At 36.6% G+C, this 15,047-nt stretch overlaps 1 protein-coding gene across 2 annotated transcripts in view; it reads left to right on the top strand.

The window, feature by feature from the left end:
- The first annotated feature begins 443 nt into the window (after positions 1-443).
- Positions 444-15,047, top strand: part of LOC135469602 (probable nuclear hormone receptor HR3) — a 67,902-nt gene continuing 53,298 nt past the window's right edge. The window contains exon 1 of one of the 2 annotated variants that reach the window (XM_064748101.1): positions 444-467. The gene's annotated coding sequence lies outside the window, so the exon portion shown is untranslated. Of the gene's footprint in view, positions 483-15,047 lie in introns of both variants that reach the window. The other variant, XM_064748100.1, reaches the window with a different exon arrangement.

The raw sequence follows: 15,047 nt of genomic DNA, 5'->3' as shown, positions 1-15,047 counted from the left end.
AGATAACATGTATGTTGATAAGATTACTATAGTAGCGGTAGTGAGATCATAATCCATGCCATATGAATTGTATATAACTTTCTATGTATGTACCTGTACGTGCACCAGGTGTACGTGACGATATTCATAGTGAAAAAAAGTTAATAAATAAACGATTCATGAATAGGTATAGGCTCTTATGTACTATGAACATTGCCGCTGCTTAAGTGAAAAAAAAATTGTTAAGTTAACGTGGGATCTTACGGTTTCATCACTTAATAAATGTTTCTACACCCGCTAACTTTAATGCTTTTTAGTGCGTATTGATTTACTAAACCTTAGATATATACTGGACTAATCGCACCCAAACCCAAATTGCGCATTTTCCCAGCTTGGGTAGTTTGGGGGGTGACGTCACGTGACCGTGACCTAGTTTTTCAGGTCAGAGGCAAACCAACCGCCATATTTACTAGAAAGCTTGCAACGAGGTAAGGCTTTTGGAGGTAGGCATTTTCTTGTCCGAGAAAAACATGTATTGTTTCATTGCTCCTATTGTGTGTCGTGACAAGAGTGTTTGCAAGTGATTGACAAAGGTGAAAAGCTGTGTTTGGCGAGTTGTTTGCGCTGTGGAGGCGTAGGTACAGCTGCATATTTTAAGTGAATGACTTGAGTTTCAGAGTTATCGTCCAGCATCAAAGTGTTGTAGACGGAACTTAGGTCGCACTTCAGACATTTCTAGCCTTTATGGCTTATGTTCGTGGTCTCATTTTTGTCAATACACAATGACTAGAATGCCAATGGCTTATTGCATGGTAGTCTACATCTATCTGGTGTTGACAACTCACAGGCTGTTTCCTGACTTTAATCGGCCTATTTTTGATCTCCCATCGTCAATGACACACGAACCACGTTGATGTGGAGTGTACATAAACCGTGTATTACTCACGTTAATACAAGTTTTGTGGATCTGCTATTTTGCTTCCTCAACTTTTAACACTATTTCATAGAACGAATAGCTGTCAGTTCTTGATAATTTAGTGAAATACACCTACGTGTCCAAATGACAGTTCACGTGTAGATTGAGGTGTTTTGTTGACATAAAGCAGCATATGACATTGACAGTTTATCGTTACAGAAAGCTCGGTATTGTCCACCTGTAACACACCCAGGGAGATAAACTAGAAAATCTTCTCAAAGCTTAATAATGAGTCAGAAATTAAGGAGTCAGATGTGGAATTTGCTAGACTGAATGTAATAAATCAAAGAGAAATAAATCATGCATTTGGGCCTACAGTTTTTAAAGAAATTTTCCTTCTATAAAAACAAAAGCATAATGGTTTAGAGGAGAGTAATATTTGGTGATCATGGCTAGTCTAGGGTTCAGTCAAGTCACATAATAGGTTTTTTATGAGGTTGCATATATATTTGAATGCAGGTATGGCACCATTACCTAACCTGCAGCTATAGCATGTTTGCCCTTATGTTAGTCAGACATTTGTGTCTACTGCCAAACAAAAAGATGAATAAATAAGTAAAATTAACTTTAGTCCAGTGCATGCACAAACTCACCCAGAGGTGCTGGCATGAAGGACAGGTTTGATCGGTTTCAGTTTGTACACTACAGCTTAGATATTATCAACCACAAAAGCTCACTTGTAAAATGTTCATAAATTCTAAGGAACACTTAGCAATGTTGCAGTTCACTCTGTGCATGTACTTAATGTTTTCTGATCTGCTCAGCAATTTTAGCTCTCCAACATTTTAAGTACAGTAAATGTGAAAAGCAACAAACATATAAACTTTAATCTTTCTTTATAGTGGTCATTTTTTCCCAGAGTACCAAGACTAAAAGTATAAAATTGGACGGTCTGCAAATATTTTGAGACTTCTGGATTATGGAAGTCATCTTAAAGCTACATGGGAGCACCATTGTATTAAGTGACTGGTTACTTAATTTGCTCATGTTGATATACTCTTTGGCTTGCAATCCAAACTTTTTTAATGTTACTCACATTTGACATCAGTTTTTTATCTTGCATGATCATTTCTGGAAAATGTCAATCCAGAATTGAAACGTTATGTTTCATCTTTATTCTTTCATTAATATCTGCACACAGTGTACGTCATAAGACCACAAAACAGGGACATGAACCATTTTGGTATGTGAGGTATTAGTTTGTGGTAAGCACTGATATATGGGAAAAAAAAAGAATGTTAGATGTTTATCAGTAGGGATGTCTTGGCTGGTCATTTGTGTGATGGAGTGTGCAAGGGCACAAGAGAAACACATTTGTCTCCCTTGATCCTTGTAATGGTATCCCAACTTAGAATCGGCTCAGCTGCAAAACAGGAACTGTGCCCTGAAAGGCTAAGGACGTGTGCATGATATATCACACAATGACATATATGCCGTGGTATCCTTGGCCTCAGCCTTGTTAGATGTAAGTGTACTTGCCAATAGCTAACTTTGTGTGCAATTTATGCACCTTAATTGTTCCATTCTGCACCCAAAACTTGTGGCTAAATCTAAACACACTAAGTAAAAGACAAAGATATCATTCTAAGCTGACTGTTAACTGCTTTTCACAGAAATCATAACAGTTACAGTGTATAGTCAATTCACCCTTTGTTACACAAGTTGCTAGAAACTGTGCAACATAACTAGCACAAAAATCTTCAAAATACAAGTTTTTGTGATTCACCTTCACTTTGGTTTGTAAAAATACACTTTCAGAAGCATTAAGAACTTATTAAGAAGTTTTGATGCCAATACTTAATTTTTTTTCTGATAACAAATTAATGCACAGTGATATACAGTACATAAAAAAAAACATAAAACAAAAAATTTGTGTGATGACCTTTATTTATTGTGATGAATAACCTAAAAAGTGTTACATACGATGTGAAGTAATGAGGCCATTATGAACTGGAATTAATTGGTAAATGTTGTCAGCCAGTGCAAAGCCACTATGAGAATATTACAAGTACCATAAATACATGTACTTGCCGATCACTGTTACATTTAGCAGACATAAAGTGTGTTATTATAAGACAGCACAAACCCCACCAAACTGCTAATTCAGCACAACCAAGGTGCCCAGTTGAGTCTGGTCGTCCTCTTCTCATCGTATGTGTTTTGATATCGGGGGTCTCTGTTTGTTTCTATCAGCCGCCATGCATCGGTGAAAACACTGAGAGTGTTGGCTGAAGTATGAGTATTAATTCAAGAAAAATTGTCCGTAATGCTCTTCATTGTGATAGATTCACTGTATCAGTGTGTTGCCTAATTAGAAGGCCTGATATTTTGTCTCAAAGATCAGTTTTTCCACTTGATCATCTCAAAGAAATATCAGGCTGTATTCCCACGCCATACAACATCCTGAGATAACTTACAGTATTAACTGTAATTCTTCAACTTTTTCTCATATTTGCAAGGTGTTTATTCAAGCATATTCTGAAGGCATAATTTTGTGTAGACTGATTAAATTACACTTTGTGTGAAGCTCTGCCATTGGCCAATCCAACTGATGTAGTTTTGTCACCAAAATCTAATTATTAAGGTGCATAAATTGCACTGAAGGTTACTCTCTCGGATGCAAAAGGAAATAAGGCATTGTTGGAAACTGCAAATATATAACTTTATTCAGATATATCTTGTTTTTGTTTGCCTGAAATGAGGATGTGTATGATGGGGATAGGTTAATGGATAAACAACCAACTGGACGTGGAAGATCAATATCTGATCAATGAAACAGCGTCCAATTTATAGTGGTACTACACAGGTGTCAGATGTTTTTTGATTGGGGTTACTGGACTCGTTCCAGAGTTCACAGACCCTATCTACAAATTGAAAGGGGCAGAAGGCAAAGGTATATTCTGTAATAAACAGGGACATGGTGACAATTTCCATTGCCTGTAAGTATTAATATTGTGCCTGAGGGAAAAAGGGCAGGGTGCACATTTTAGGGTCTGGATACAGCACCTTTCTGAAAAGGCCTACCAAGCAGGGTTTGATTTTAAGCCAAGTCAAAGTGGACACTAGGACCAGTACTCTTTGAGGTTCATTGGTAAGCCAACAATTTTACTGGTCCTGACAAAAAGATTTGTGTTATGCGGATTTTGCATGGGATAGTACAAAATCAGTGGCTAATGACAGACAAAGATAGCCTGTCATTTTCGGTGGAGGTAAATTTCACATTCTGACACCACATACAAGTTAGTGTAGGTTTCGGCATTGTGGTGAAGCAAGAGCCTCCCATGAGTCCATGACACTTGGTTCGTTGCCAAAGCATTCGATCATATTTAAGGTTTGTTTAAAATTTTTGATACTCTAACTCTATCGACTTTTCTCTAAGAAATTTTATTTTTTGCTGGTCCATTAGAAAATCAACTGGCCTTGGACCATGGGACCAACGCTGATTTTGAACCCTGCCAATGGGCATGGTTCGTGTCCATACCATATTTCAGGTAAATATGAAATAAATAGTGTTTAACTTGTTTTTAATGTTTTTGGTTAAAAAATGCCTAAGTGGCTCAAAATATGCAAAAGAAAAAAAAAAAAAAGAATTAGGCAAAGGCTGTATCTCTGGAGTGAACCTACAATTAGATTTGTGGTTTGTTTTATAAGAAGTGAATCGTTTTATAACATCACTGATTTGGTGGTGTGCACACTAGTTACTGTGATCACCCGTTACCTTGCTCACCCTCAGTTAACTGACACCTGAAAGGTTCTCTATCGATGCATTCCTGAAACAGCAGCTTCAGTTTGTCTGCATTATGATCAATTTGACCTGCTGCACAAGTGTCAAGACAGAAGACAATTAGGGATCTTTCCTGCCTAAAGTACAGTAGTAGTTCAGGCTTAACCTGTGAGGTCTGTTCTTCTTCCCTGCTTTTGGGGTGACTTTTTGTGGGCAGACCAGTAACATATTGCTCATTTACTGAGAAACCGGGCAGGGCCCAGTGAAAAGAACATTGAAAGAACAGGAGTAAATCAAGCTTGGGGGCAGAGTTGTCACTGCGTGGGAAAAAGTCAGCAAGCTGTGTAAAACCCAGAGCATTGTGCAGTTAGTAACACTGCAAAGCTTCAGCTATGTGTAGTGTGTTACTTTCTCAGTGGTACACAAGTAGCACAATGTAATAGATCACAAAGAACAAAGAGGGTAGAAAGCTTGTGATTCTAGTAGTGGTCATATGGGAAAAAAATCCCATTTGACTGCATATAAGCTTCACAAAATTTTGGATTTCAGGAATTTTAATTTTTTTATTAAATTGTCAAAATGTTCTCTCATTTATTGTTTCAACATTTGTGAAGTTAATTTATGAAGTAATGACCGTATCAAACCTTAGTATGCTAACGGTGACAAGAAATTGGATGTCCAAAATTATTCATTAATGTCCAACACAACTACATGTACATGGATAGCTTTCCTAGACCAAAAAGACTCTGGAATGTACTATGTGTACAGTACACCATGAGACTTGTTACATGACAAAAGCTATGATCAGTTTTCACTCATGTCAATATGAACTTTATATTCCAGGCACGAAATCTGAATCAGATTTTAGTTCTGACATAGTATTTGGTATTTGGGTCCAATTCATAATAGATGTATTTCAATCATGTTTTTACTGTAACAACCCTGCACCTCTCTTTTTGTACCTGGGATAACATTTGCACTCCTGCAGAATATGAATAGATGGGATTTTGTAAGCGTTACGTTATTTTTTTTGGGATGTTTTCTTAAAGAAAAGGCCAGGAACTCTTAAAGAAGGTCTAGTTGGAATTATTTTATATTTTGAAATTAACAAGGTTTGACCCATAATTGTGATTAACTTGGTTTCTGGATATAGAAGGAAGATTGACAAACTGCTTTTCTTGTTTGCATGTAGCTCTGTTCTTATAAGAGTGTCTTGACTTAGATGTGTCGTGCTGACCCAGGCTTGGGGTTTGTGTGCACCAACAAAACACTCTGGGGTTGATTTACTACCAGAAGTTGAGAAGCCTTTGCTGTGATTCATTGATAACTATCATGTAAGATGTGTCAGACAGAAAGCCTATTATGTTTCTTGTAAATCTGAAGAAAAGCTAACATGGGAGGCCATAGTGTGCCTGAACACGTAACCACTGGAGTGCCAGTTACACTTTTCCAGTTCATAGTATGTACATGTCAACAGTTTAGTTCGAACCAGGGTAATCACTCCTAAATAGTTTGAGTGCAAATTGTACAAATTCAGTAATACTTCTGAAACATTTAAGTTGTTGAACTGTCGGCCTGTTCTTGTGAACAAGGTATTCTTAACACTTTTCATTTATTCAAATTTTTTTGAGGTCAGTGAGAGAACCATTGAAAGTGATTTTTGTCTCTCTACTTCATTCAATATGTATGCAGTGAGCCATATTTGATATTAAGGCCATCATATCTTTTCTTTGGAATAAGATATATTGAACAGTTTTCAACCAATCTAATTCAGACCTATTCTGTGAAGGGACCATTGGGGTTGATTTCCATTACTTTTGAATCTGCATAATCCAGTATGTCTGCTGTTGTCTGCCATATTGGATGTCTTGTACATACGTAGTTCCATGTACATGTGACACAATGAGAATGTCTTGTAGCAATGGCAGAGGAACTGAAATTAACATCAGTTTATCAGTTCAAAATCAATTAATCTGTGAAAAAGTTTCTTGAGCGGTATGTTGTTTCTTTGCCCTTCCTTTTTACCCTAAGCAAGTTTTTATGTACTTCCAAATTCTTCTGCATATCAATCTGTTTAATGGAAGATTGAATCAAACTTGGTAAACACAGAAGTCTAGTGTAAAAATTAAGGGAAGGTTGATAAAGTACTTGGATGACACTCGGAGGAAGAACTGGCATTTGTGTGGGGGCGGTAGGGATCAGGTGACCGAACAAAATAAAAGTGTCAGTGTTGTACAGCAACCAGATGCTGAACCTATCCTCTGGAGAACACAACCAAGCAGATGAGAACAGTAATAAGACCCAGTGATTATTCTGAGCTGTATTGGTCAGATTTGAGTTTAAGACCACTGATGTTATTAATCCTTTGTACAGTTTTACAGTAAACAATTTGACCTTGAATACCTTTACATAGAACAAACGGCACAACCCTCAACTGCTGTGTTTTTTTCCTTAAAACAACAAACTATTATAAAAACATATATTTTTTTTCACACCGATCACTTTCAAAGTAAAATATGTTATATAAAACTATTCTTTCAATTTTTGTGGTGTTGTGATGAAAAATCAGTAAAATGTGTATAAAATTTTTGGAGAATGACCTTTGTTAGACATTTAATGCCTTGCATGACTTCATAAGTTTGCTTATAATGGAAACAAAATCAAAGTAATAAATTACATAAGATTTTATAAGAAAACTATGTACCTTGTTCCTGATAATACAGGTATGCATGTACATGCGAGTGAGATGAAACAAGCCAATCTGTTCAATAAAATGTTGCTTGTGTGTTGAGATTTAGTCAAACTTTCAAATCTGGAAGCATTCTTAGCTTGCCTGTTCAAACTGCAGGGGTAGCTTATGTCATACCCTTATTGTCTCTGATGGATGATGTTCTATGTTTATGCTCTGTGTGCATATTAATTACCGTAAATTACAAAATTCATGACATATTCTTGTATGTATTAGAAGCAATTTTAGGTAAATGTTAAGGGTGGTATCTAGCAAAATACTGCATGTAGTTAGCTCAACTTCTACTTGTACATGTGAAGCACAACGACATCAAAGTTGTGTTTTATTGTTGATGATTGTTTGATTGTTGCATGTGTTAATTACCATAAATAACAAATTTCATGACTTTCACTATTTAAAATTTATTTTTGCATTACATTCCATGTTAAGGTGAACGTTTCAGAACTACATGTGTTAAGGTGAAGTTTTGATCCCCTGTCTCTCCTGTTGGCAAGATGTTTGGTAGCCTGATCCAAGTTGAGTGTTTAAACTTTTGGATAAATCACCAGTGATAAAAACTACAGCATGTGGAGCAAATCCATAGCAGCGATGGCAATGTGCAATCTTCTCAATTTATCTGAGGGTTTTATTCTAACTGTTCATAAAATGGCTTAGATAGCAAATATATGTCATCCCTTTATATCACCAAGGCTTTCCTTGCACTATCTGTCGGTTGATTTCTTGTGGCATGTATTACAATCTTTATAAAGATTTTGCCGCTTGGATATATGTATTCCAGTAAATGATGAATAATTTGCTGTGGTTTACGTCAGGCGAACAAATACCATGTCTAATCTCAGTTGTCATGGAAACTTAGGCAAGCATGTGGGCGGTAATGAATGCTGTTGCTTTTATCAAGTCGTAGACAACACCATGTGTTCATGACTTTGTGTTCCCTCAAGCCATACTGGAGTCTGTAAGGCTTATAATTACAATAAACATGTACATGACATACTATTAAAAACACCAGGTTCAAGTCCAGTACATGCTGGCTTCCTCTCCGGCTGCATGTGGGGATGTCTGTCCTGATAATGGTCATGGATTTCCGCTGGGCCCTGCCCGGTTTCCTCCCACCATTATGCCAGCAAACGTTGTATAAGTGAGATATACTCATGTACGATGTAAAGCACCAATTAAATAACTAAATAAATAAAAACATCAAATGTGTTGTGAAATTGCATATATAATTGCAGCATTTTTGTAACTAGGAGTAGATCTGTGGAATTCTAATTTTTGTTAAGGGCTGAAGTTGACCAACAATGGTGGGCAATATGTCATCTGGTGTACCTAATAAGTACCTGTTTACTTGTGTAGTGTTGTCAGAAGTGCACAGATTAAGAGGAAACCTGCACCAAAGAATTTTAGGATTACAAAAAGTTATCTTTATATTCAGGAGGTATGATGGTAACTGCTGTTGTATGTTTATCTTGTGTGTCAGAGAAAACAGAACTGTTTGTGGTTTAGAACAGACACTAAGTGGTATTGTGCACAGAAAGTCCAAGTACACGGACCTGTAATGGGCTTCAAGTCAGCATTTGAGATAACACACCCTTGTGTGTGTGTGTGTGTGTGCCAACAAGTCTTGACATGTTTGATGTATATTCTTTATTTACTGCAGTGGTGCATTCAGCTTAAGTGTGTGGTTTCTACATAGAAACTAAAGAATTTAAAAACCATGGATAAAATTACTCAAGATTTTAATTTATTAGTTGAAGATGGTGTTGATGTAGGTAGAGATAGGAGAAATGTTGCACATGTAGGTGGAAGAAAAACTGTCAGTGGAGTCAGTCATGGCTCTCCTGATTTCTTTGATGTTTCATAAAGTCCAGTGTTTAAAAGTGGCTTGCTGGTTTCTATAAAGTTTGTTAGTACCTGTAATAATTATTCATGTATAAAATGTGAAAATAATAGTGAAAACAGAAAGAGTAAAACTCACATTTGCTCTAGTGTTGATTGATAGGGTCGAAAATAAGGACACACGAGCTGGCACCTGGATTAATGGGTTGGATCATGATAAATATACTGGTATTCATCCAGGGTTCACCAGGGAGTCACTAGAGGCCCATGTACAAACTTAAGACTAAACAGGTGTGCTGGTGAACAAGGCCTTAACAGTATATGAAATTTAACCCCTCTATAAAACTGAGATAATGTTAACTGCCTTTTTCTAAGAACACATGCATCACACATGCTAAAATATTAAAACACAATTGTTTGGTTTAAGCCTCTTGGGTAAAGAAAACCACTTTTGTCTGTCTGCAAGAAAGACTCAAAATTTTTCATATGCTGATGTGGTGGACAGACCATGTGCATGTGTTATATATTTACATATTGGTCAATAAATAATGCTTTTTTTTTTCAGTTTTGCAGACATCTTCATTCAAGCACACTTGCATATACACACACACAGAGTTTGGATGCACTGATGAAGGTGTGGAATCTGCATGTTAATTAGGCACTTTCAAGTTTATTTATGGTTCTTATTGACCCCTTCTGCCTGCAGATACCAACTGTTGGCCTGGGTGTGGAGACATACTGAGGGATAATCATATCTCTGGGTTTGAAACATCTGACAAGGGCTTGGGTTTACACAGGCACATATTTGTGGTCAGGCCGACAATTTTGTGGTTAACCACAACCACTGCTATGCCAGTAACTGCTATGCCATTGAGGCAGCGGTAATCGGTCCGTAAGGTCTGGAGAGTGCATTAGCCACAGTTTTCTGTGAGAACGGATCATAACATAAAGTATACATTTACCGATACAGGTACAGGTAAAGCGCAAATTAAAATTTCTAATTGCTGGATTGCAGTTTTATGCCGTATTTAAAAATTTTTGAACATTTGACTTATGACCGCAGTAAGAGTTCATGGGTAGAGGAAATTGAACAAAACTTCCTGAAAAACACTACTTGATGTCTACATTAGGTGCATCTGTAATCATGTGTAAGCTAATAATGCATTGTCAAACATGCATTTGAAACTACATTTATCATATTGCATGTTTCTCATGAAGCATTCTTACTTGATCTTTCATTACAGTTGAGGAGTACATGTGAAAAAAGAAAAGATTTTATACTGATACTTATAGTTTAATGTCTCTAGAAGGTCAGTGTTTGTTGTTTGGCAGTCTGTATAAAGTGAATATCTGTTGCACTAACCATTTTCCTCTCTTGGTTTTCTTTTTCTCTGAGATGGTTTGAATTTTGCAACTTTGCTTTATTAAGTATGAATTTCATCATGTCTTAAAATGTGGATCAGCATAAGGTTTAAGTTTTGAGGCCTCTTTAAACACAGGACAATGGGATTGTAGTTTAGGCAACATATGTTTGTAACCCCATGGTAGTTACAATCAACTTAACCTTTTATCACTTTGTGGAAGTGGTCCTTGTAGTTCAGACCATAGATGTCTCAATTTAGTGTGTTAAATTCAAATTTCTGATGTTTATGTGTTCCTTAAAAAATTGTTTGTTCGCCATAACTTGACCATACCTGAAAAAAATTAGTGTCGGTGGGTAGGAATTATGTTTAGGCTACCGAGCTGAAAGCAAAGAACAACTGTTACAAACATTGTCATGTCACAAACTTCTCCGTACTGTTAAACATAATTTGAAAATCATTTGTGGAAACTGCTATTCTCTCTAATGAGATTTTAAAAAATTTAACAACAGAGAAAAATGAAGGTGTGAACTTTTATCAAAATCACAATAAAAACTTTTAAGAGGATTAGTCTCAACTGATAGACGTATTTTTTATGAATGCATCATGTATTTGATTTTAACTGAACTTTAACTGTACTTCATGTCAGTAATTAACCCAGTCATTATAATTAAACAGTTTACATACATTTGAGTCCGTTTAGGAATTGAGACTATTGACCGTTTGAGGATATTTTTTGATTGCCATGTTTCCTGAGTACCTGTTTCTATTACATGCACTGTAATTCCTGGACCTTTCCACAAATAAGAGCAAATTTCAGTGCAGTTTATGTTCATTTCTAATTAGATTTTGGAGACAAAACTACATTGGTTGGATTGGCCAATTTCAGAGGTTCTCAGAAAGTATGATATTATCAGTCTGCATGGAGTAGTGCCTTCAGAATACACTTGAAAGCACCTTGCAAACCAGGGAAAGGGTTGAAGAATTACAGTAGATTCGGATGTGCACATATTCATACGTACTGAGAAAGATCTACCCTAACTTATCAACAGATTGGACCACAAATATACTACATATTGGAGGAACATTAGCTGATGTGTAGATGTTGCCGACAAAGGAATCCTTAGAGTGCATGTAATGTGCCTCCTTGTTGCAGGATGGATTCCACCACTCTGTTATCTAGTGCTGCTTCACTGAGACGACTTAAAGCCACCCGCCTGAGCCGTTATATTGATACAGGTCAGCCAGTTGTTGCACTATCCCCTTCATGCTGAACGCCAAGCAAGGAAGTTACAACTTTCTCTTTTTAAGTCTTAGATGTGACTCGACCCAGGATTGACCCTGGATCTACCGCTCCCGAAGCTGACGCTCTACCAACTGTGCTATGGAAGTCCATGTGTGCCCCACATGTGCATGTATATGTACCTGGAGAACACATTTTAGTTTTCAGAATCTTATGAATCATACTTTCAAATTGCATCTACATTGATGTGTTACATGTCGAATAAGGCCAGAGCTGAAAAGTAGGTGATTGACCATGATAAAGTTATGTAACAATTATCATTGGTCTGAATGATCATAATATCAAAAAGAGACAGTGGCAAAGAGATTAATGCCTCCAGCTACGTCTACTTATACTTGTCTATTTTGAATACCCTGTCACTGGAATCTTGTCATTCAGTGGACTCCTAGTTAAGCCATCATTAAAAATTCGTTCATGTAACATGGCCTGATGAGAAGAATCAGGATTAGATTGATAGAGGATTCTGTTTTTTTCTTAATTCTTGCAATTGAAAAACATGAATATTTTAAAAATATTAGCCTTAAGAGGAAAAACATCTCTATAAATAGGTCCAGTTGTGGAGTCTCATTACGTCTAAAAAACATTTTTTTAATTGAGGCCCTAGGGTTTCCCACTGTTATTTTGATGAAGACACAAATATGTAAAATTTTTCTTTCACTCTGACACCCTGATTTTGTTTTCCAATTTAGTGGATGCAGATGCATGGATAGCTCTGTACAGAATTTCCTGTTGTAAGAGTAGTTTCAAAAAAATTATATTCACTGACTTTGTTAATGATTGACTGATAGGTCGATGCATGGTAAGTACATATATCGTCATACATTGAAAAGAGTTTCAAATTTTTAGCAATTGAGTAACCTAGTATCACCATTAGTTATTATTGATTTCTTCCTGTGGAGAAAGCATTGGGTAATCATCAGGTATAAATTTTCTATTCTATTTATGGGCAAGATCTGTGCGTGCTCTGGCACAAAGGCTCAGAAGAAATTGTTTTGATGTTTCAAAGGCATCTAAAGGCTTAGCCACTCATTTTAATTTGCCTTTAGTCTTGGACAGTGGACTTGATCAGTGCGATGAACTACTGTGGATGTAATGCTGTCAGTATTTGTGCCTTAGGTGATACTAGCCACAAGTAAATCTTGCTAAGTGTAATCAATCAAGATTGCCTGTGCCTGACAGGTATAGGTCTCATGGTGGTCACAGTGTAGGAATGTGCCAGTTAAATTTTTAAGGTCTTGCAATACTTGTACATGTAGAGAATATATATGTGTCCAAAAATAAAATCTTGTAATCTTACCACAGAAATGAATTTAATGACACAACTATTTATAGCCACAATAAATTCCGAAGATGATACTGTGGCTCAAAGAGAAATGTATTGGAGATGTCTTTTTTACAAGTAAATATACAGCAATTGATGAAAACTTAGTGCTTAAAAGGAAAGATCAATGTTACCATGGTGCACAGTCTTGTGTTTGCCAAGCGAGAGATGAGATAAAGGATGGATGTCTTGTATACAAGCATCAGGCTTTGTTCAACAATGGGCATCGGAATATTGATGGTAGTAACTGGACAGAAGCTGGGTTTTCATCATGATACATGTGTACATATCCTTTAATGTTTGTTGTCAAAAGTGTATTCATTTTATATCGAATGATAAACAAACATGAAGTTCTCATAGTGTTATAACACTCGTGTATACCCCAAATTATGTACAAGTAATGGTGTGTTTATTCATTTGATTGGGGTGTTGCAGTTGCACCTGATAGTAGTGGGGTTTTTAATACCTCCAGATACTTGACGAACTTGCTGGCATAAGTTGCACCTCAGCCACATGTCCCAAGCGAGGCTTTTTTAGAAGGGAGTTATGTCCTAAAATGTGCACAAAACTTTTGCACCCTTCTTTGCAGAGTATTCATAGATAGCCATTGAAAATTACCACCATGCCCCTTATTTGAGGAGTGTACCTTTGTCTGGTGTCCCTTTTTTACTTCTGACTAGCGGCTGCTGTCTGTGAAAGCTTGACTTGAACACATTGCCTCCTTTGGCTCGGGCCTGTTGTCTGCACCAATACCAGTGCTTCAGTAGCTGAGCCAACAAAGCCTGCTACAATGATTGTATATATGTAGTTCACTTTGACTGTTTTGATTGCAGTGAACACCCAATTACTTACTTATGTATGTCTTATGTTACTTATTCTGTTCTCTTATTTCTTGTCATAAAATGTGCTCAGTACCATAATAAGATGTTCAAGTGCTAATGGTGGGGGATGGAGGGTGCCAGACATACGCTTGATCCTACAAACTTTCTTTTGCTTTATTTTTGTAGTTTATTTTGTATTTAACTGTAAACTTTTAAAACTTTTTTAAGACTAGGTACATGTGCACTCTTGCAGTCACACACAACACATCTGATTATCTAGGGAGCTAAATGTGCACTTATTTATCTATTTCATTTGCTTGTGTTAAAACGCACTTTGGTTTTGTATGTTACCCAGCCCATGCGTGCGGAAAATGACTGAAAAATGCAAAATCCATAGTCCTTTGTTTATACACTTTTTAATACTATCCATGGACTATATTGTAAGTGAGCCAGAGAACCCATGGTCCTGCATGTACATGTACCTTGTGCAGCACTTGTGCAAGTACATTTACGTGTAGCTTTCTTCATCAATTACCACACTTGTAAGGCATTTTAAGTTGGCTTGTTTTTGAGTGACCAAAGAGAAAAAAGAGAACAAAACTTAAATTTTTGACTTTAAAATCCTCACCGTCTGTTTTTTTTCGTCCTTCACACAGTCTTGCTATAAAGTCAAGAGAAAGTGCAGAACTTACCCTAGTTTTTCTAATTTTTGGAACATCTGGTCTGCTCTTTTTAGCCAATATACATGTACTTGTGCAAGCAGGAATATTTAATTTTTTATCACATTGTAAGTCCATCTAGTGAACAACATATTCATATTTTTTTTTAAAAAAAAGAAAAAAGAAAAAACAGGAAGAGAAATGTAATTCTTTGCTTTTAGCACTACTAATATCCGTCCTAAAACCTAGCAGAATTAGGTACAGTGAATCATGAAGTGAATGATTGGCGCTAGTGGCAGAGACTGCTGAAGTAAACAT

Source organism: Liolophura sinensis, chromosome 7 (genome assembly GCF_032854445.1).
Source record: "Liolophura sinensis isolate JHLJ2023 chromosome 7, CUHK_Ljap_v2, whole genome shotgun sequence".
Classification (NCBI taxonomy): Eukaryota; Metazoa; Mollusca; class Polyplacophora; order Chitonida; family Chitonidae; genus Liolophura; species Liolophura sinensis.
The sequence above is the reverse complement of the archived record's forward strand: the minus strand, read 5'-3'. Positions and strand labels throughout refer to the sequence as shown.